The 24,429-nt window shown below is 40.0% G+C and overlaps 1 long non-coding RNA gene and 1 pseudogene across 1 annotated transcript; both read left to right on the forward strand.

The window, feature by feature from the left end:
- Positions 1-5,048: 5,048 nt before the first annotated feature.
- On the forward strand, positions 5,049-7,118 carry LOC149751192 (uncharacterized). The gene is made up of 2 exons (XR_016398563.1): positions 5,049-5,429; positions 6,848-7,118. It is a non-coding gene; the product is annotated as an uncharacterized LOC149751192 (long non-coding RNA).
- Positions 7,119-24,016: 16,898 nt separating this feature from the next.
- On the forward strand, positions 24,017-24,114 carry LOC120104840 (small nucleolar RNA R71; annotated as a pseudogene).
- The last annotated feature ends 315 nt before the right edge of the window (positions 24,115-24,429 follow it).

Consider the following 24,429-nt stretch of genomic DNA (forward strand, 5'->3'; position numbering starts at 1 on the left):
AGAGGCTCTTCAAAGCCAAGATGCACGATGGGCAGTCTGTCCATGATCATGGTTTGACCATGATAAAGGACTTAGAGAAGCTTGAGAAGCTTGGCATGACCATGCACAAGGAATTGCAAACGGATTTGATCCCACAATCCCTTCCAACTTCATATGAATAGTTTATAGTAAACTACCATATGAACAAGGTTGTATGCACTAAAATAGAATTGTTAAATAAATTGGTAACTACCTTAGGGACCTTGAAGAAGTTCAAGGGGCATCATTTTCGCTGTCAAGTTGGTTTCTACTTTCAAGAGAGAGTCTATTTGGAAGAAGAAGAAGCCTGCGAAGAAGCAGAAGACTAAGAAAACACCAAGTAAGGAAGTTCCAAGAAAAAGGCCAATTGCAAGGAAAAGTGTTTCTATTGCATCATGGATGGCCATTGGAAGAGGAACTGTCCTACATACATGGGAAGCATAAAGAACATGAAGGGTGACAGACCTTCAGAAGGTATGTCAGATATGCTCAGGATACTTAGGGACTGTTACCTATTGCTAGCAGAAATTTGATTTCTGTATTTTATTTAGCACAGAAAGATTTTTATTTATTTGAAAATTAAATTGATTCAACATGGTTTTAAGATTGACAGTCTCTATCACATACATATGGATGTATCTGTGAATATATCTGAGCAAACAGTGAATACCATAGGATCTAATAGATCCAAAAATGAGATAAATCTAAAGTATTTAAGGCACCTCAAGCTTAGCCATATAGGAGAAGACAGAATAAACAAATTGGAGAAACATGAGCTTTTAGGCTCATTGACTTTCGAGTCATATTTGATTTGTGAATTCTGCCTTCAAGGAAAGATGGCCAAATTATCCTTTGTAGGACACAGGGAGGTCCACTCAAATACTTACCCTAGTACACACTGATGTGTGTGGCCCATTCGATGTGCAGGCTAGGGGTTGTAATTTTTTACTTCATTTTACCGATGATTACTCACGATATGGATATGTGTATGAGACACAAAAATGAAACTTTTGAAAGGTTCAAAAAGCTTAGATATGAAGTAGAAAAATAAGCACAAAAACTCATTAAGGTTCTTCGATCAGATCGAGGAAGTGAATACCTTAATGGAGAGTTCCGTGATTATCTCAAGGAGAATGGTATAGTTCCATAATGGACTCCTCCTGGTACACCTTAGCTCAATGGAGTGTCAGAGAGGAGGAATCGGACTCTATTGATATGGTCCAGTCCATGATGAGCTTCACTGATTTACCCTTGTTTCTTTAGATAAATGCCCTATTTTCAGCTATTTACTTGTTGAATAGAGTTTCCTCTAAAGTCCATTCCTACCGCACCATATGAGATATGACATGGTAAGAAACCAAGTCTTGGTCATCTCAAGATTTGGGGATGTCCAGCCCACGTCAAGAGACTACAGGCAGACAAGCTAGAGGCTAGGACCATAAGTGCTCGTTTTATATGATATCCTAAAGAGTCATTAGGATACAATTTTTACGTCTCAGAGGATCACAATGTGTTTGTGAGCCGTCACGCCATCTTCTTGGAAAAACAGTTTATCCTTGATAGAGGCAGTAGGAGGAAAATTGAGCTTGAAGAGAAAGTCTCTGAAAAGCAACGAGTCATGGATTCTATCGAACCCATTCATACAGAGCCAGTACACGATGACCCTCGACCACCTCGTAGATCTAGTAGGGTCTTCCATCCTCCCGATAGATACTTAGGTATACTAGAAGAGGATACCGAGAAAATATTCCTAGTGGGAGATAGGGATCATACACAAGATCCCAAAACCTACGACGAGGCGATATCAGATATCGATTCCGAGAAATGGCTGGAAGCCATGAAGTCAGAGTTAGACTCCATGCATTCCAACCAAGTCTGGACCTTAGTAGATCCACCAGAAGGTATTGTACCTATTGGATGTAAATGGATCTACAAAAGGAAGATAGGTTCGGATGGAAAGGTAGAGACCTATAAAACAAGGCTAGTGGCGAAAGAGTATAGTCAACGCAAAGGCATTGACTATCAGGAGACCTTTTCACCTGTAGCCATGCTGAAATCCATCCGAACATTGCTTGCCATTGCAGCATTTCATGATTATGAAATTTGGCAGATGGATGTGAAAACTGCTTTCCTAAATGGATATCTTGAAGAAGATATCTATATGAAACAGCCTTTGGGTTTCACTTCCAGTGATAGAGATCACAAGGTCTGCAAGCTGCAAAGGTCCATTTATGGACTAAAGCAAGCATCTCGGAGTTGGAACACTCGTTTCGATGACGCAATCAAAATGTTTGATTTCATCAAAAACGAAGAGGAACCGTGTATTTACAAAAAGGTTAGTGGGAGCGCTGTCGTATTTCTCGTACTGTACGTGGACGACATCCTCCTGATAGGGAATGATATTCCCATGCTAACTCGGTCAAGGTCTGGTTGTCAAAAGAATTCTCCATGAAAGACCTTGGGGAAGCATCCTATATTTTGGGAATAAAGGTCTATAGAGATAGATCTAAAAGGATGCTTGGCCTATCACAGAAAATGTACATAGAGGAGGTGCTGAAGAGGTTCAGCATGGAAAACTCTAAAAGGGGTCTCTTACCCCTAAGGCATGGAATTAATCTCTCCAAGAAGATGTGACCCAACACATCTGAAGAGATTCAACGCATGAGCAAGATCCCCTATGCATCAGCAATAGGGAGCCTCATGTATGCCATGCTGTGTACATGACTTGATATAATACATGCTGTGAATGTCACGAGCATATGTCAATCAGATCCAGGCAAAAAGCACTGGATAGCTATGAAGAACAGTCTTAAGTACTTGAGAAGAACCAAGGACTTGTTCTTGGTCTTTGGGAGAAGATCAGAGTTGAAGGTAGAAGGATGCACACATATTGATGATAGAAAGTCTGCATCAGAATATGTGCAATGGTGGTTCAGTAAATTGGAAGAGTTCCAAACAACCGATCATTATAGATTCAACCTTAGAAGCTGAATGTTAAGCCGTCCCTAAGGGTGCAGTGGAAATCTTTTGGTTTAAAAGGTTCATTGCATAGTTAGGTGTAATGTCATCAGATGTCATAACACTCTACTGCGATAACAAAGGCACCATAGCACTAGCTAAGGAGCCAAAGGTCTCACCAGAAATCGAAGCACATAGAGCGGCAGTTTAACCTAATAAGCGACTACCTCGAAAGAAAATAAGTAGAGGATCAGAGAGTAGACTCTACAGAAAATGTGGCGGACCCATTCACTAAGCAGCTAAGTCGGCAGAAAACTAAAACGCATCTTGAGAAGATGGGGCTTAGGTTTATGGCTGATTGGCTTTAGTGCAAGTGGGAGATTGTTAGATGTATGCCCTAGAAGCCAATCTGGCTGACACATTGTTAATTCTAGGGACACAATTTTGTACTTGACTATTTATTATTGAATAAATAAAAGGCATCTTATCATTCATATTATTTATGTGTCTATGAATTGTCCAAAAAATTAATAAGATGATGATGCATATTCTCAAGAGTTGAGAATTTGAGCCATGTATCATTAGTGATTAATTTCTAAATGCTCCTGATCAATGGATCATCACGAGGACGGTGATCGATCCGATCAGTGCACAGATCACTTTCCTTCTGGATGGACGAGACCTGAGTCCATAGTGTAGGGACACTGAAGTGATAGTGCAGGTGCTTGTTAGAGAATAAGGGTACTGAGCGTGACCAAGACAAGAAGTCACTTGGATGTCTATCCACTCGTCAGTGACTTGCTTGATGTTGCAGTAGTATGACTGGTCCTTTGACCTGCGGTGCTTCAGCTACTCACAGTGAGGTTATTGTAGTTTGACTACACGTATACATGGTCTCTAGTCATATGGGTCCTTTTAGTGTAGATTGGCTGCAGTAAGTTCACTGTAGGAGTAGGGTATGCACTTACATGGAATCTATCGTCCTTGACAGAAGAGGAGTGATCCTATGTGATTTGTTAGACTGAGTTCTAAGACCTTGGCCAGGGCAGTAATAGAAAGTGGAGAAAGAGTTTTCCACTATCGAACTCGAGTCAAATAAATCTTGACATATAACAGACGAAGAGGTTTGACGAGTTATCCATGACCTCCGTCCTGTAGGGATCCACGATAGAAGGACTGTATCACATGATAACTGCACCTAGAGGTTCATCATTCTATTCTGCTGGGTAGCCACTACATGCTGCTAGGTATCACTGGTGGATGGTGGGACTCATAGAGATTATGTCGATGATCGATAAGCCCTAATGAGTAGAGTTGGAATTGTTCCGACCTATTGAAAGGAGTTTTCAATGATATTGTGATAGAGATCACAATATATCTCACTACCAGTCAGAGTAGAACCTATGGGGTCACACACACTAGAGGCATTGACCGATCCGATGGTTGAATCGTGATTAGGAATCACAAGTAATCAATTCGATTGATAATAAGCTGAAGAAGGAACAAAGAGAATTAATTAATTGGACTTAAAACAAGAGTCCTACTTGGAGTAGGATTCCTAGAGTCCTAATTGGATTAGGACTAGGAATTCTACTTGGACTGGGATTCCTACTTGGACTGGGATTCCTACTTGGACTGGGAATCCTATTTGGAGTAGGACTGGGATTCCTACTTGGAGTAGGATTCCTACAATCCTAATTAGATTAGGAGTTTTGAATTAAATTTGGATTCCTACTTGGAGTAGGATTTCTAGAGTCCTAATCGGGTTAGGATTTCGAATTCAAATTAGAGTCCTAATTGGATTAGGACTAGAATTAAACAAGTCCTAATTGGATTAGGATTTCTTAAGTCCTAATTAATTATTAATCTAATGAATCAACATGACTCCTAATTGGATTAGAATTGAAGAGTTCAATTGAGTCATGGTTCATTCAAGTTCTAATTGGATTAGGACTAGCATAGATTGAACCCAATTGATTCATGATTTGGACTAAACCAAATAGGAGCCCTAGATGCCTTTATAAGGCTTTGAAAGGAGGTGCCCTAATGAAAAGTAAAGCCCTCCTCCTCTCCATCACGTGGCCACCCTCCTCTCCTCTCTTTTCAGCCACCAACAACAAAGGGAAGAAAAGGATCTTGGTGGCCTCCTTCTTCCTCCACCGTTTGGTTCCAACGCAAGGAAGAAAAAGAAGGCTGCAGGGCTTCGTTCCTCTTCTTCTCTTCATCCTTCTTCTTCCTCCTCCCAAGCACAATCAAGGATTGATTGAAAGGGAGGATATCAGCCATCAAAGTTATCTCTGCAAGGGAGCTAGCACCCCGGGGAGATAGAAAGCTTGGATCGGTTTTCTGCTTCGTGTGGATATCCGTAGAGGCCGGGCACTTGAATGGCTTCAAGCGAACCTTCATCCTAAACCACGATCATCAGTTTGCGGTGATCATCTACCCACACAAAGGTGAAGATCTGATCTTCTAATGTTATTTAAAAGTTTTTAATCCTTATCTATCTACAAACGGTTTTTAAACAACGTTCATGCGATGAACGGTTGATCCCGCACATGCCTCTTCCGCTGCATCTGAATTTTTTGAATTTTCTGCGGCATGGGCGGGTTCCCAACACTTACATGGAATCTATCGACCTTGATAGAAGAGGAGTGATCCTATGTGATTTATTAGACAGAGTTCTAAGACCTTGGCCAGGGCAATAATATACAGTAGAGAAAGAGTTTTTCACTATCGAACTCAAGTCGAATAAATCTAGACATATGACAGACGATGGGGTTTGACGAGTTATCCATGACCTCTGGTCTGTAAGGATCCACGATAGAAGGACTGTATCATACGATAACTGCACCTAGAGGTTCATCATTCCATTCTGCTGGGTGCCACTACATACTGCTAGGTGTCACTGGTGGATGGTGAGACTCACACGGATCATCTTGATGGTCGATAAACCCTGATGAGTTGAATTGAAATTGTTTCAACCCATTGAAAAGAGTTTTCAATGATATTGTGATAGAGATCGCAATATATCTTCCTACCAGTCAAAATGGAACCTATGGGGTCACACACATTAGAGGTAATGACCGATCCGATGGTTGAATGTGATTAGAAATCACAAATAATCAATTAGATTGATAAATAAAAATCTGCTAAGAGTTAGTGGTTAGAAGAAGGAACAATTGCAATCGGATTGCAATTTAATTTAATTAATTAAATTTAATTAATTAGACTTGATCATGAGTCCTACTTGGAGTAGGATCCTTGGAGTCCTAATTAGATTAGGATTTCAAATTAAATTAGAATCCTATTTAGAATAGGATTTCTAAAGTCCTAATTGTCTTAGGGCTGAAATTTAATAAGTCCTAATTAGATTAGGATTATTTTAAGTCCTAATTAATTTGAAGTTTAATCTAATTAATTTCATGACTCCTAATTGGATTAGGATTAAAGAGTTCAATAAAGTCATGGTTCAGTTAAATCCTAATTAGATTAGGATTTGGAGGAAATTGAAATGGGTTCATAAAAATCCTATTTTAACTAGGATTAGACTCATGCAATGGACCCAAATTAAAACCCCCTTTAATTTATTTAAATAGCAGATTTAAATGAACTTGAGGCAGGGGCCCACGCCCCTCCCCTTGGGGTGTGCGTGGGAGAAAGAGGAGGGGCGCACGCCTCTCCTTGTTGGCCAAAACAAAAGATAAAGATGAGTTCCTAAAAAATAGGAACTCATCCTTATCACTTTAGGGATTAAAAGAGGAGGCGTGTGACCCCTCTTCTTCATCCTTTTCTGATGCATTTCGGCAGCAACCTTTCTCCTCCATCTTCCTCCTTTGACCCCTCTAGTGCTCATTTGTGCACTACCATGCAGGGTCTAAATAAAAGTAGAAGGCTGGCGGAATGTGCGGTAACCCTTCGGGTTGGCAACGGGGCAAAAGTTGCTGCTGTGGCTGTGGACACCTACCATCTGCGACTACCGTCCGATTTTAATTTATTACTTAGAGACTGCTATTATGTACCTGCTGCTAGCAGAAATTTGATTTCTGTTTCATGTCTAGCACAGGAAGGTCATGTTTTTATATTTGACAAAGACTGCTGTTTTATTTATTTCAGAAATAAAATAGTCGCACGTGGTTTTATGATTGACAGTCTCTATCATTTGCATATGGATGTATCTGTAAATGTGTCTGAGCAAGAAGTGAGTGCCAAAGGATCCAAGAGATCCAGGAATGAGATAAACCAAAAATATTTGTGGCACCTCAGGCGTGGCCATATTGGAGAGGACAGAATGAACAAAATGAATAAAGATGGGCTTCTCAGCTCATTGACTTCCGAGTCATATCCAGTTTGCGAGTCCTGTCTTCAAGGAAAAATGGCTAGATTGCCCTTTGTAGGACATGGGGAGAGGACCACTGAAATACTTATCCTGGTACACACAGATGTGTGTGGCCCATTCGATGTGCAAGCCAGGGGACGTTATTCGTACTTCATTACCTTTACCGATGATTATTCACGGTATGGGTATGTGTATCTTATGAGACACAAATCTGAATCTTTTGAAAAGTTCAAAGAGTTCAGAAATGAAGTAGAAAAACAAACTGAAAAATCTCTTAAGGCTCTACGATCAGATCGAGGAGGAGAATACCCTAGTGGAGAATTCCGGGACTATCTCAAGGACAATGGCATAGTCTCACAATGGACTTCTTCGGGTACACCTCAACTCAACGGGGTGTCAGAGAGAAGAAATCGGACTCTATTGGATATGGTCCGGTCCATGATGAGCTTCACTGATTTACCTATATTTCTTTGGGGAGATGCCTTACTTACCGCAGTATATCTACTGAATAGAGTTCCCTCTAAATCCGTTCCTACCACACCGTATGAGATATGGCATGGTAAGAAACCAAGTCTTGGTCATCTCAAGATTTGGGGATGTCCGGCCCACGTCAAAAGACTACAGGCGGACAAACTAGAGGCTAGGACCATAAGTGCTCGTTTTATAGGATATCCTAAAGAGTCATTAGGATACAATTTTTACATCTCAGAGGATCACAATGTGTTTGTGAGCCGTCATGCCATCTTCTTGGAAAACCAGTTTATCCTTGATAGAGGCAGTGGGAGTAAAATTAAGCTTGAAGAAAAAGTCTCTGAAAAGCAACGAGTCATGGATCCTATCGAACCCATTCATACAGAGCCAGTACACGATGTCCCTCAACCACCTCGTAGATCTAGTAGGGTCTCCCATCCTTCCGATAGATACTTAGGTATACTAGAAGAGGATACCGAGGAAATGTTCCTAGTGGGAGATAGGGATCACACACAGTATCCCAAAACCTACGATGAGGCGATATCTGATATCGATTCCGAGAAATGGTTGGAAGCTATGAAGTCAGAGTTAGACTCCATGCATTCCAACCAAGTCTGGACCTTAGTAGATCCATCAGAAGGTATTGTACCTATTGGATGCAAATGGATCTACAAAAGAAAGATAGGTTCGGATGGAAAAGTAGAGACCTATAAAGCAAGGCTAGTGGCGAAAGGGTATAGTCAACGCAAAGGCATTGACTATCAGGAGACCGTTTTCACCTGTAGCCATGCTAAAATCCATCCGAACATTGCTTGCCATTGCAGCATTTCATGATTATGAAATCTGGCAGATGGATGTGAAAACTGCTTTCCTGAATGGATATCTTGATGAAGATATCTATATGGAACAGCCTCTGGGTTTCACTTCCAGTGATGGAGATCACAAGGTTTGCAAGCTGCAAAGGTCCATCTATGGACTAAAGCAAGCATCTCGGAATTGGAACACCCGTTTCGATGTTGCAATCAAAACGTCTGATTTCATCGAAAACGAAGAGGAACCGTGTGTTTACAAAAAGGTTAGTGGGAGTGCTGTCGTATTTTTTGTACTGTACGTGGACGACATCCTCCTGATAGGAAATGATATTCCCATGCTAACCTCGGTCAAGGTCTGGTTGTCAAAAGAGTTCTCCATGAAAGACCTTGGGGAAGCATCCTATATTTTGGGAATAAAGGTCTATAGAGATAGATCTAAAAGGATGCTTGGCCTATCACAAAAGATGTACATAGAGGAAGTGCTGAAAAGGTTCAGCATGAAAAACTCTAAAAGGGGTCTTTTACCCCTAAGGCATGGAATTCATCTCTCCAAGAAGATGTGCCCCAACACATCTAAGAGATTCAACGCATGAGCAAGATCCCCTATGCATCAGCAATAGGGAGCCTTATGTATGCCATGCTATGTATACGACCTGATATAGCCCTTGCTGTGAGTGTCACAAGCAGATATCAGTCGAATCCAGGTGAAGAACACTGGACAGCTGTGAAGAATATTTTTAAGTACTTGAGAAGAACTAAAGATTTATTCTTGGTCTTTGGAGGATCATCAGAGTTAAAGGTAGAAGGGTACACAGATTCAGACTTCATGACTGATGTCGAATTCAACATCTGGATATATGTTCTTGTGCAATGGTGGTACGGTGAATTGGAAAAGTTCTAAACAACCGATCATTACTGATTCTACTATGAAAGCTGAGTACATCGCCGCCTCTGAAGCTGCTAAAGAAGGCTTCTGGTTCAAAAAATTTATTGCAGAGTTGGACGTGATGACATCAGATGCCATAACATTCTACTGCGATAATAATGGCGCCATAGCTCTTGCTAAGGAGCCAAGGTCTCAGCAGAAGTCCAAGCATATAGAGCGGCACTTCCACCTCATACGCGACTATGTTGAGAAGAAGTATGTCGAGATGCAGAGAGTAGACTCCGCGGACAACGTGGCAGATCCATTCACTAAGCAGCTAAGTCAGCAAAAGACTGAAGCCCACCTTGAGAAGATGGGCCTAAGATATATGACCAATTGGCTTTAGTGCAAGTGGGAGATTGTTAGATGTATGCCCTAGAAGCCAATCTGGCTGACACATTGTTAATTCTAGGGACATAATTTTATACTTGACTATTTATTATTGAATAAATGAAAGGCATCTTTTTCATTCATATTGTTATTGTGTCTATGAATCGTCCAAGGAATTAATAAGATGATGATGCATATTCTCAAGAGTTGAGAATTTGAGCCATGTATCATTAGTGATTAATTTCTAAACGCTCCTGATCGATGGATCATCACGAGGATGGTGATCGATCCGATGAGATCAGTGCACACATTGCTTTCCTTATGGATGGACGAGACTCGAGTCCACAGTGTGGCGACACTGAAGTAATAGTGCGGGTGCTTGTTAAGAACAAGGGTACTGAGCATGACCAAGACAAGAAGTCACATGGATGTCTATCCACTCGATAGTGACTTGCTTGATGTTGCAGTAGTGTGACTGGTCCTTTGACCTGCGATGCTTCGGCTACTCACAGTAAGGTTATTGTAGTTTGACTGCACAAATACATGGTCTCTAGCCATATGGGTCCATGCAGTGTAGATTGGCTGCAGCAGGTTCACTGTAGGAGTAGGGTATGCATCTACAAGGAACCTATCGACCTTGATAGATAAGGAGAGATCCTTTGTGATTTATAAGACTGAGTTCGTAAGACCTCGGCCGGGGCAGATTGCACAGTGGAGAAAGAGTTCTTCGCTCTCGAACTTAAGTCGAATAAATCTTGACATATGACAGACGAAGGGGTTTGACGAGTTATCCATGACCTCCGTCCTGTAGGAATCTACGATAGAAGGACTGTATCACATGATAACTGCACCTAGAGGTTCATCATTCTATTCTGCTGGATAGCCACCGCATGCTGCTAGGTGTCACTGGTGGATGGTGGGACTCACAAGGATTATCTCGATGATCGATTAACCCTAATGAGTAGAGTTGGAATCATTCCGACCTATTGAAAGGAGTTTTCAATGATATTGTGATAGAGATCACAATATATCTCACTACTAGTCAGAATAGAATATATGGGGTCACACACACTAGAAGTATTGACCGATCCGATGGTTGAATCGTGATTAGGAATCACAAGTAATCAATTCGATTGATATTCAGTTGAAGAAGGAATAATGGAATTAATTAATTGAACTTAAATACAAATCCTACTTCGAGTAGGATTCTTAGAGTCCTAATTGGATTAGGACTGGGAATCCTAATTGGAGTAGGACTGGGATTCCTACTTGGAGTAGGATTCCTACAATCCTAATTAGATTAGGAGTTTTAAATTAAATTTGGATTCCTACTTGGAGTAGGATTTCTAGAGTCCTAATCGGATTAGGACTTCGAATTCAAATAAGAGTCCTAAATTAGATTAGGACTAAAATTTAATAAGTCCTAATAAGATTAGGATTTCTTAAGTCCCAAGTTAATTATTAATTTAATGAATTAGGATGACTCCTAATTAGATTAGGATTGAAGGTTTCAATTGAGTCATGATTCATTGAGTTCTAATTGGATTAGGACTTACCTAGATTAAACCCAATTGGATCACCGTTAGACTAAGCCTAATTAGATTAGGACTTAGTCATTAGGAGGCCCCCTAATCCTCCTTAGAGGAGGACTAGGGCTAATGAAGAGGAGGGCCGTACGCCCCCTCCTCCTTCTCTTCTTTGGTGCGGCAAGACAAGAGGGGTCGGCGCCCCTCTTGGAAATTAGTCTGGAGCTCCTAAAAGTTAGGAGCTCCACAATCTATTTAAGGGGTTCAAGAGGCAGCACCTAGGGCATTGGAAACTCCTCTCCCTTGTGCCGTACGCCCCTCCTTCCTCTTGGTTTTCAGCCGCCATCAGCAAAAGGGAAAAGAAAGAGGAGGCCAGCTCCTCATCTTGGTCTTCGTCCTTTGTTCCAACACAGGGAAAGAAAAAGGCGGCAACAAGCCTTTTGGTTCTTCTCCCAAGAGCTTTCTTCTTCTTCATCCTCCCTCTGACATTCAAGAGTTGAAAGAGGGGGAGAAAATCAGCCATCAAAGTTATCTCTGCAAGGGAGCTAGCACCCCGGGGAGATTAGAGCGTTTGGATCGGTTCCTGCTTCGTGTGGATACCCGTAGAGGCCGGGCACTTGAACGGCTTCAAGCGAACCTTTATCCAAAACCATGATCATCAGTTTGCGGTGATCATCTACCCGCACAAGGTGAAGATCTGATCTTCTAATGTTATTTAAAAGTTTTTAATCCTTATCTATCTACGAACGGTTTTAAACAACGTTCATGCGATGAACGGTTGATCCCGCGCATGCCTCTTCCGCTGCATCTGAAATTTTTGAAATTTTTCTGCGACATGGGCGGTATCCTAACAGTCCTTTCATCAGAAGAGAGGTTCCTCAAGTTCCTACAACAAGGATAAAGGTAAGGAAAGGAAAAGTGAGGGAATCGGATGCTATGAATGCAAGAAGCCGGGACATTTTAGAATCGACTGTCCCTTGCTGAAGAAGGGCAGCAAATACAAGAAGAAGAAAGCTCTTGTCTCCACTTTGACAGACTCCGATCAATCATCATTATCATCGGATGAGGAACAAGATGAAAAAGCAAATTTTTGCTTTATGGCAAATGATAATGAGGTAACATCTGAAACTCAGTTAGAGTTTACTTTTGATGAATTGTATGATGCCTTTAATGAACTAATGTGTGGAGTGATTGATTAAAACCCTATTTGATTTTGATGAGCTCAAAGCATTTGAGCATATCTCTTGTTTACTAATGAATTCAATTAAGTGTTTCAGTGAAAATCTTGTCTAAGTGTCTCTAGACTTAGTTCATAATATTTTGGATAAGTTAAGAAGTCAGCCTGAACCAAAGTCTGAGACTCGAGTCGACTCCAGAGTATCACGAGTCGACTCCAAGCGTATCAAGTTCACTGGACGGGCTCGAGTCGACTCCGGATAAGTACGAGTCGACTCCGACTTAGAACAGACAGACGAACAGAAAGCATCAACTCAAAACCTGTCAGCGAGTCGACTCCTGAAGTGCGCGAGTCGACTCCGATGTTCACCGAGTCGACTCCAGGGTAGCAAGAGTCGACTCCAAGGAGCCACAGGCAGAAAAGTCAGAGAGCAGTTTTTGGGTCTGAGATTCGAGTCGACTCCAGTGGAACGCGAGTCGACTCCGATGGTTGGCAAGTCGACTTCAAAGAAAGTGAGAGTCGACTCTCAGAGGAACACAAGGAAAAAGTCAGAGAACATTTTTCGAACTCTGAGATTCGAGTCGACTCCCGCAATACGCGAGTCGACTCCGAGACTCCGCGACCACAAAGAATACAGAAGACCAATTTACTGTCTCTGAGATTCGAGTCGACTCCCAGACAGCTAGAGTCGACTCCAAGGCAGCTCTACATCAAAAAGACAGAAGACAGTGTTTCGGAAACTGAGAGCCGAGTCGACTCCGGGGAAGTTCGAGTCGACTCCAAGACTGGACGAGGCAAAAGACAGAAGATAGGGAGTTCGGGCTCTGAGCGCCGAGTCGACTCCCAGGATTGTCGAGTCGACTCGAGTGGACCAAATTCAAAAATAGATCCACGGACTCCATGGGATGAGCCGACTCCGAGAAAGCCAAGTCAGCTCCAGAAGTTGGCGAGTCGACTCCAGGTCAAGACGAGTCGACTCCCAGTCTAAGAGGCTACTTTAATTCAAATCCGAAACAGTTGCCGAGTCGACTCCAGAAAAGCATGAGTCGACTCCCGCTACAGCCGAGTCGACTCCTGATTGCGCGAGTCGACTCCAACCCACCAACGGACACATTGTCAGGGTGTACAGAGTGTGCAGAACGGGCAGAAAAAGCTCTCTAACGGCTAGTTTCCGTGGGGGTTGGTTTAAATAGACACAGAGGACTGTAGCAAAGCAGAGAACAACCATTCCACTCCAAGTAATCAAGCTTTCAATCTCTGCAACTTGTTCTTCAACGAAAAAGAGGGAAGAGCAGTATTAACTGCATCCACCTACTTCTTTCCAACATTGAAAGAGCCTCCTCCTGCATTCAAGTCGACTACACATTCAAGAGGAGACCCGAAGTTCAAGAAGCCCTTCCTCTTCTCCAACTTAAAAGCGTTTGAGGGCTCTTAACTTCGTTATTGTTCATATTGCCATTTATCTGCTTTTGAGAAGCTGTATTTTTCTGTTTGTTCTTTTCATCTACACATTGTCTTTGCTTGGTTCAATCGGGGGATTGAATCAAGGGTATAGAGGTTGGTTGGTGAGCCGAGTGTAAAACCAACGTGTAAGGGTTCGATTGTGATCCCGAAAAAACAATCGGAGTTGGTTCTAGTCGGTGAGCCTGGGAAAACCGACCGAGTTCGTTGTGAGCTCGTAAAACAACAAGTTTGGTTGTGAGCTTGGAAAACAACCGGCTGTAATCCAAGGGGTTATAGTGAATTCCCAAGTGAGACTTGGGGAGTGGACGTAGGAGCAAGGGTTAGCTCCGAACCACTATAAAACTTGGTGTTTGTGATTGATTGTCTCTCTTTCTCTTACTCTCATATCACTCACAGCACATAGCAATTAATCGAACAACTTGCAATAGCTTTAATTAGTCATCCACATCGTTTTAAATTGTAAGATTATTTTAAAACCCAATTCACCCCCCCTCTTGGGTTGTCTATCTGGGCAACATAATGGATGAGTATAAATCCTTAACTCTTAAAAACAAAGATTTGAGGTTGACTAATAAATCTTATAGCCATAAAAATAATAGTCTGATTAAGAAAAAGAACTTCATTATTAAATAAAACTTAGAACTTAAAACAAGCAACCATTTATTAACTCAAAAAAATTGTACCTTGATTAAAGATAAAGAAAGATTAACTAAAAAGATTTCAGAATATAAAAACAGTAATCAAACTATAAAAGATAATCTTACAAAAGACTTAAGCTTACTAAAAATAGAAAAACTGAACTTAACAAAAGAACTTAAAAAATACAAACCTATTGTAGAAAAGTTTACATATAGTTCTGAAAAATTGGAGATGATTCTTAATAGTCAACGAGCCATGTTTAATAGAGCTGGTTTAGGGTATAAGCCTAAGAATAAGCAAAAGTTTGTTAAAAACTTTTTTGTAAAAGCTGGAAAAAGTAAAACTAAAAATATAACCTATTTTTGCTGTGGAAAAGTAGGACATAAAGCTAATGTGTGTGACCATAGAAAAATAGAAGATAAAAGAAAAATTAAAAAGGTTTGGGTTTCAAAAGAAACCGACATAGCTAACCTTGAAGGACCCAAGAAAACTTGGGTACCTAAGATTATATGATTTCCTTGTGTAGGAGTCTCTTGCAGCCAAGCTCAATAAAAACTGTTGGTACTTGGATAGTGGCTGCTCAAGACACATGACGGGTGACAAGGAACAATTCTTCGCCCTAGAACCTAAGAAGGGAGGTGCGGTGACTTTTGGAGACAACAACCAAGATCACATCATTGGTATAGGTAAAATACAAATCACCCTTTCAACCTTCGTTGATAATGTACGGTTTGTAGATGGTCTTAAGCATAACTTACTTAGCGTTAGTCAATTATGTGATAGAGGTTTTGATGTTCTGTTTAAGCCATCTTTATGCATCATAACTCAATTGACAATAGCCTAGTATTCAAAGGAATAAGACGTGGAAATGTTTATGTAGTAGATCTTGAAGATCTCGCCAAAAATAGTCATTGCTTAGTAGCTAGTGATTCTAAAGTCAATGATGCAAGTTGGTTATGGCACCATAAATTAGGTCATGCAAGTATGGATACAATATCAAAATTAGTTAAAAGAGATTCTGTGATTGGTTTGCCAAAGCAAAAATTTAAGAAAAATAAAATTTGTGAAGCATGTCAATATGGCAAACAATCTAGAAGTTCATTTAAATCCATAAATTGTGTCTCTACTACTAGACCCCTTGAACTATTTCACATGGATCTTTTTGGACCAACTAGAACCACAAGCCTTGGTGGAAATAAGTATGGCCTTGTCATTGTAGATGATTTTTCTAGATACACATGGGTCATGCTTTTAGCTCATAAAGATGAAGTATTTTCAGTATTTAAGAAATTTCATAAGGAAGTAACTAACTCAAGAAATGCTTCAGTTATAGCTATTAGGAGTGATCATGGAATGGAATTTGAAAATCATCTATTTGATGAATTCTATAGTAAAAAGGGAATAACTCATAATTTTTCTGCACCTAGGACACCACAACAAAATGGAGTTGTGAAAAGAAAGAATAGAACCCTAGAGGAAATTGCTAGGACCATGTTGTGTGAAAGTGACCTCCCAAAGTATTTTTGGGAAGAAGCCATTAACACATCATGTCATATATTAAATAGAGTTCTATTAAGACCAATTATAAAGAAAACACCTTACGAACTTTGGAGAGATAGAAAGCCCAAAGTAAACTACTTTCATGTGTTTGGATGTAGGTGTTTCATTCATAATAATGGCAAAGATAACTTAGGTAAATTTGATTCCAAATCTGATGAAGGTATCTTTTTGGGATATTCTACATTAAGTAAGGCTTATAGAGTCTTCAACAAAAGAACCCTTATTATTGAAGAATACATCCATGTTGTTTTTGATGAGTCTAATGATGCTTCCTCCAGCAAGAGAGTAGTATTTGATGATGATGCAGGAATAATTAAAGAAAAGATGGATCACATGATCTACAAGAGGATGAACCCAAGCAAGTTGAAGAAACTGCAACAAGCCAAGATGTAATTGCAGAACATGGGCTTACAAATGCTTGGAGGTATGCTCACGGTCACCCTAAAGAATTAATCTTAGATGATCCATCTCAACCTGTTAGAACTAGAGCCTCTCTTAGAAACTTAAATAATCACCTTGCATTTGTTTCACATTTAGAACCTAAAAATATTGAAGAAGCTGAAAGTAATGTAAATTGGATAAATGCTATGCAAGAGGAACTTAACCAATTTACAAAAAATAAAGTATGGAACTTAGTTGAAAGACCCACTGAATACTCAATAATAGAAACTAAATGGATATACAAAAATAAACTTGATGAAAATAGAGTTGTGGTTAGGAACAAGGCTAGACTAGTAGCAAAGGGCTATAATCAAGAAGAAGGTATAGACTTTGATGAGACTTTTGCTCCTGTAGCTAGACTTGAGGCAATTAGATTGTTACTAGCATTTGCATGTAATAAAGATTTCAAGTTATTCCAAATGGATGTAAAAAGTGCCTTCTTGAATGAGTATATTAATGAGGAGGTTTATGTAGAACAACCTCCAGATTTTGAGAATCATCAATACCCCAATCATGTTTATAAACTAAATAAAGTACTTTATAGTCTAAAACAAGCCCCTAGAGCATGGTATGAAATACTTAGCAAATTTCTATTAGACCATAAATTTTCTAGAGGAAATGTTGATACAACCCTATTTTTGAAAAAGAAAAACAAAAATATGTTAGTAGGATAGATTTATGTAGATGATATTATTTTCGGTGCTACTAACAATCGTCTTTGCGAAGAGTTTGCTGAATTAATGCAGAGTGAATTTGAGATGAGCATGATGGGAGAATTGAACTACTTCCTCGAACTTCAAATCAAACAATCTAAGGAAGGAATTTTCATCAATCAAGCTAAATACATCAAGAAAATGCTAAAGAAGTTTGATATGGATGGAAACAAGTCAATTGGCACTCCCATGAGCTCATCATGCAAACTAGACAAAGATGAATCAGGTAAATCAGTAGATCAAAAGCTGTATAAAGGTATGATAGGATCTTTACTATATCTTACAGCAAGTAGACCTGATATCATGTTTAGTATATGCATGTGTGCTAGATATCAATCTAATCCTAAGGAATCACACCTAATTGCAGTTAAGAGAATTTTTAAATATCTAATAGAAACAAAAAATATAGGTCTATGGTACTCTAAAGAATCAAGCATAAACTTAATAGGGTACACTGATTCAAACTTCGCTAGTTGTAAACTGGATAGAAAAAGCACCAGCGGGTCTTGTCAATTTTTAGGAGAGAACTTGATTTCATGGTTTAGCAAGAAACAAAACTCGGTTGCACTATCTATGGCCGAAGCTGAATATATTGCTGCTGGGAGTTGTTGTGCTCAAATTTTATGGATCAAGCAACAACTTGAAGATAATGGTATTAAACAAGATAAGATTCCCATAAATTGTGATAATACAAGTGCCATAAATCTAACTAAAAATCTAATTCAACACTCAAGAACTAAACATATTGAGACAAGACTGTTAGATGTATGCCCTAGAAGCCAATCTGGCTGACACATTGTTAATTCTAGGGACATTATTGAATAAATAAAAGGTATCTTTTTATTCATATTGTTTATGTGTCTATGAATCGTCCAAGAATTAATAAGATGATGATGCGTATTCTTAAGAGTTAAGAATTTGAGCCATGCATCATTGGTGATTAATTTCTGAATGCTCCTGATCAATGGATCATCACAAGGACGATGATCGATCCGATCAGTGCACACATTGCTTTCCTTATAGATGGACGAGACTCGAGTCCACAGTGTGGCGACACTGAAGTAATAGTGCAGGTGCTTGTTAAGAACAAGGGTACTGAGCGTGACCAAGACAAGAAGTCACTTGGATGTCTATCCACTTGTCAGTGACTTGCTTGATGTTGCAGTAGTGTGATTGGTCCTTTGACCTGCAATGTTTCGGCTACTCACAGTGAGGTTATTGTAGTTTGACTGCACATAGACATGGTCTCTAGCCATATGGGTCCATGCAGTGTAGATTGGCTGCAGTAAGTTTACTGTAGGAGTAGGGTATGCACCTATAAGGAATCTATCGATCTTGATAGATAAGGAGAGATCCTATATGATTTATAAGACTGAGTTCGTAAGACCTCGGCCGGGGCAGATTGCACAGTGGAGAAAGAGTTCTCCGCTCTCGAACTTAAGTTGAATAAATCTTGACATATGACAGACGAAGGGGTTTGACGAGTTATCCATGACCTCCGTCTTGTAGGGATCCACGATAGAAGGACTGTATCACATGATAACTGCACCTAGAGGTTCATCATTCTATTCTGCTGGGTAGCCACTACATGCTGCTAGGTGTCACTGGTGGACAGAGTTTGATGCAGACTGTGCAGGGAATAAAAAAAACAGCAATAAAGATTTTTTTTTTTTTTGCAAAATATTTCCCTCCCCCCAACTTAAATATTGCATTGTCCTCAATGTAAAAGATGCAAGAAAGCTATATGTGAGAAACAATAGAGAAAAGAATATTAGAGAGAAGAAGAATACCTTGAGCTGTTGATTTCCAGAAAAGAAGACCTACAAAATAAAAAAAAATAAAAGAAAAAAATAATTCTAACTAATATACACATACCTTGGCCGTCATGCTCAGTCATAAGAAGGCTCCTCCAAGGGAAAGGAGTCCTCTTCATCTGCAAAATTCTCAAGAAAAGGTTTTAATCTGTGTCCATTTACCTTAAAAATTTGACCATCCTGTGGATTCTCAATTTCAACTGCCCCGTGTGGAAAAATAGTTTTTACAATGAAAGGACCTGTCCATCTTGATCGTAACTTTCCAGGAAACAGATGTAAGCGAGAGTCATACAAAAGAACTTTTTGTGCAGGTTCAAAAGATTTTCTTAGAATTGATTTATCATGCCTAATTTTCATTCGTTCTTTACAAAGTCTAGCATTGTCATACGCATCCCGACGAATTTCATTCAACTCACTTAATTGTAATTTTCGAATTAAACCAGCATCTGACAATTCAAAGTTCAATTTTCTAATGGCCCAATATGATTTATGTTCTAATTCAACTGGTAGATGACATGCTTTTCCATAGACTAGCCGATACGGGGACATACCAAGAATAGTTTTATAAGCAGTACGGTAAGCCCACAATGCATCAAAAAGTTTTAAAGACCAGTCTTTGCGTGATGGATTCACCGTTTTCTCTAAAATTCGTTTAATCTCCCGATTGGCTAGCTCTACTTGGCCATTAGTCTGCGGGTGATAAGGAGTTGCAATTCTATGAGTGATACCGTACTTTCGTAATAGGATCTCAAAAGGCTTATTACAGAAATATTTTCCCCCATCACTAATTATAACCTTGGGCATCCCAAATCGTGAAAAAATATTTTCTTTTAGAAATTTCAAAATAGGTTTGTGATCATTAGTTCTACAGGCAGCTTCTACCCATTTTGACACATACTCAACACCAACTAAAATATACTCATATCCAAAAGACGGTGGGAATGGGCCCATGAAATCGATGCCCCACATGTCAAAAATTTCAATAGCAGTAATGGGCTGAAGAGGCATCATTTGCCTACGAGTTAGACTTCCAACACGTTGACATGGGTCACATGTCCTACAGAACTCGTGGGCATCTTTAAATAGTGTAGGCCAATAAAAACCACATTGTAACACTTTAGCTGCCATTTTCTTAGATGCAAAGTGTCCTCCGCAAGCATTGGCATGACAGAAAGAGAGTACACTTTGTATCTCATGATCCGGAATGCATCTTCTAAAGATTTGATCATTGCAATACTTGAACAAATAAGGGGCATCATAATAATAACTCCTTACTTCACGCAAGAAATTATTCTTATCATTCGATCCCCAATGCCCCGGCATCCGGTTCGTGACAAGAAAGTTTACAATATCAGCATACCATGGCATAGTAGAAAGTGTAAACAATTGCTCTTCAGGGAACGAGTCCTTGATGGGCAACTGTGGCACCAAATCATGAACAACTAGCCGTGATAAATGGTCAGCAACCACATTCTCTACTCCCTTTTTATCTTTGATAGTGATGTCAAATTCCTGGAGTAGAAGTATCCATCGTATTAAGCGTGGTTTGGCATCTTTCTTATCCAATAAATATTTTAGCGCTGCATGATCTGTAAAGATAACAATAGGAGCACCAAGGATATAAGAGCGAAATTTGTCTAATGCAAACACTACTGCAAGCAATTCCTTCTCGGTGGTGGTGTAATTCATTTGAGCATCATTTAAGGTTTTGCTTGCATAGTAGATGACATATGGCTTATTATCCTTGCGTTGTCCTAGGACAGCTCCTATCGCATAGTCACTAGCATCGCACATGATCTCAGAAGGTAATGACCAATCGGGTGGTCGCACGATGGGTGCAGTGCTAAGCATAGACTTCAACTTTTCGAATGCCTCTTGACAGGTTTCAGTCCAATTGAACGGTGTATCAAGGGATAGGAGGTTACATAATGGTCAGGCTATGACACTAAAGTCCTTGATGAACCTCCTATAAAATCCTGCGTGACCCAAAAATGATCTAACATCTCTAACCGTCTTGGGTGCAGGTAGCTTGGCGATTAAGTCAATCTTAGCTCTATCAACTTCCATGCCCTTCGATGAAACAATATGTCCTAGGACAATTCCCTTTGGCACCATAAAGTGGCATTTCTCCCAATTTAGTATCAGATTCTTTTCCATGCATCGAGCTAAGACTGCTTGTAAATGTAATAAACAATCATCAAAAGAATCGCCAAAAATAGAGAAATCATCCATAAACACTTCTAAAAATTTCTCGTTCATTTCTTCAAAAATGCTAAGCATACATCTTTGGAATGTTGCAGGTGCATTACACAACCCGAATGGCATCCGACGGAAAGCGAATGTGCCAAAAGGACAAGTGAAGGTAGTCTTCTCTTGATCCTCAGGTGAAATTTTGATTTGGTAGTACCCGGAATAGCCATCGAGAAAACAATAGAATTTGTGTCCTGCAACTCTTTCCAAAACTTGGTCTAGGAAGGGTAGGGAAAAGTGATCTTTCCTAGTGACCAAATTCAATTTTCGATAGTCAACACACATGCGCCAACTCGTCGAAACACGAGTTGGAACTAGTTCACCCTGCTCATTTTTGACTACCGTCAGACCTGCTTTTTTGGGCACGACTTGAGTAGGACTTACCCACTTGCTATCGGAAATTGGGTAAATAATACCCACGTCAAGCAACTTGAGGACTTCTGCTTTAACCACATCTCTCATCGTAGGATTCAACCTGCGTTGCATTTGCCTTGTGGTTTTGGCATTGTCCTCCAAATATATCCGGTGCGTGCAAATTAAAGGGCTAATCTCCTTCAAGTCTGCAATAGACCACCCTAAAGCTCCTCTATGATTCTTTAGAACACCAAGTAATTTTCTTTCTTGGGCATGATCCAGATCAGATGAGATGATTATAGGAAATGTGTCATTGGATCCAAGAAAGGCATACTTGAGTTCCTTCGGTAAAGGTTTCAACTCGAGCTTAGGTGTTTGTTCATGGGATGGTACTATCTTTGCTTTTCGAGGTGGCAGCTGTTCAAATTCCTCTATTCGTGGTCTCCACCCATTGACCATCATGACATCCGAGTTATCTAAAATAGGTGGGACCGTATCATCAGCAGTACCTTCAGAACACCAATCTATTAAACCATTGTCGGCTGATTCAGTAAATATTTCTTTTAACAAATATTCTTCCGCAATGGTTTCAACCCATTCAACTTCTTTACTTTCTTCATGATCACTGGGTTGTTTACATATAATAAAGACGTTCAGTTCCAAGGTCATATTGCCAAAAGAAAGCTTCATGACACCATTCCTACAATTGATCAATGCATTAAAAGTTGCAAGGAATGGACGTCCTAAGATGACCGGAATCTGAGATGGTGAATTGAAAGCCGGATGTGTGTCCAGTACGATAAAATCAACAGGAAAATAGAACTTGTCTACTTGGACCAACACATCTTCGATAATCCCTCTAGGGACTTTCACTGACCTGTCAGCTAATTGTAAGGTCACAGTTGTTGGCTTCAACTCACCCAAACCGAGTTGCTCATATACCGTATATGGCAACAAATTCACACTCGCTCCTAAATCTAGCAATGCTTGCTCAATCCTAAAATTGCCAATGATGCACGAGATAGTTGGGCAACCTGGATCTTTATATTTAGGGAGAATGTTATGCTGTAAAACTGCACTCACATTTTCAGCCAGAAATGCCTTCTTCTTGACATTTAATCGACGCTTGACAGTGCACAAATCTTTCAAAAAATTTGCATATGAAGGCACTTGTTTGATTGCATCAAGAAGAGGTACATTGATTTTTACTTGCTTAAAAAGCTCAAGAATTTCAGAGTTTGGTTCAAGCTTTTGCAAGGGCTTTAATCTTTGTGGAAATGGTGCAGGAAAAGGACATTCAATTTTTTCAGTAGATGTTGGTGCTTCGGTTTCTTCGTTATCCTTTTCTTTTGTCTTTAAAGGGTCAGAATCAGGTATGGCTTGAGTTTGTTCTCAGACTGGTCGGTCAATAACTTTTCCACTTCGCAAAGTTATTATACTCTTTGCTTGCTCTTTATGCGAAGTTGAAGATGATGCATTGCTACAGCCGTAGACTTGAGGGTTAGGTTGTGGTTGAGCTGGTAGCTTACCCTTCTCTTGAGCACTTAAAGCAGTGGTCAGCGTTGTCAGTTGATTTCTTAATTCATCATTGATTTTAGCTTGACCTTGCATGAAAGATTGCAAAGTTTCTTCGAGACTGGATTTTTGAGGGGGTGCATGTGCATAATGAGGGTGCGGAGGTGGAGGAGTTGGGTTATATACTTGTTGAGGTTGGTCATTCCTCCACCTGAAATTTGGATGGTTCTTCCATCCGGGGTTGTAAGTACCCGAAAAAGGATTATTGAAAGATTTTTGATAGGTATTCATTGGCCTGATCGTGCAAGACTTCCTTGAATGCGGGTATTGTGGGGCAATCAGTGATGAGATGGCCAGGCATCTCGCAAATCCTACAACACTCGCTGTTATGTTCTACGGTCTTAACGGGTTCAATCCTTCTAAGTTCAATTTCCTCTACCTTCCTAGTAAGGGCTGCCATTTTAGCCTGAATATCATCCTGAGTATTAAGGTTGTAAAGGCCCCCGTGTGGAATGCTAGTAGGCTTAGGCAAAGGTTTATTCACTCTATCCCCTGTATCCCATAATTGTGCAGTCTCTGCGAGAGAGTCTAAATAGTCCCATGCCTCATCGGGTTGCTTTTCCAAAAATAGACCATTGCACATAGTCTCTATAAATTGTTTCAACTGTGGGGACAACCCCTCGTAAAAGAAACTAATGGTTCTCCATGTTTCAAACCCATGATGAGGACAAGAGAGTAGCAAATCTTTAAATCTCTCCCAGCATTCATAAAATGTTTCATAGTCTTTTTGTTGGAAATTACTAATGTGCCTTTTCAAAAAAATTAGTCCTTTGTGCGGAAAAGAACTTTTTTAAGAATTCTCTTTGCATATCATGCCATGTTCCTAACGATCTTGGTCTCAAGGAGTTCAGCCATGTTTTGGCTTTATCCTTCAAGGAAAAAGGAAATAAGGTTAATTTAAGGACATCTTCCGATACATTTGGCACTCTAAATGTGATGCTAATTTCCTCAAAATCCTTAAGGTGAAGATAAGGGTTCTCGGATTCCATTCCATGATACTTTGGCAGCAATTGAATTACTCCTGGTTTGATTTCAAAGTGTCCTACATTTTCAGGAATAATCATGC

The sequence above is a fragment of the Phoenix dactylifera genome, chromosome 15 (assembly GCF_051530095.1).
Source record: "Phoenix dactylifera cultivar Ajwa chromosome 15, Ajwa_hap1_PhDact_Kaust_v1.1, whole genome shotgun sequence".
NCBI lineage: Eukaryota > Viridiplantae > Streptophyta > Magnoliopsida > Arecales > Arecaceae > Phoenix > Phoenix dactylifera.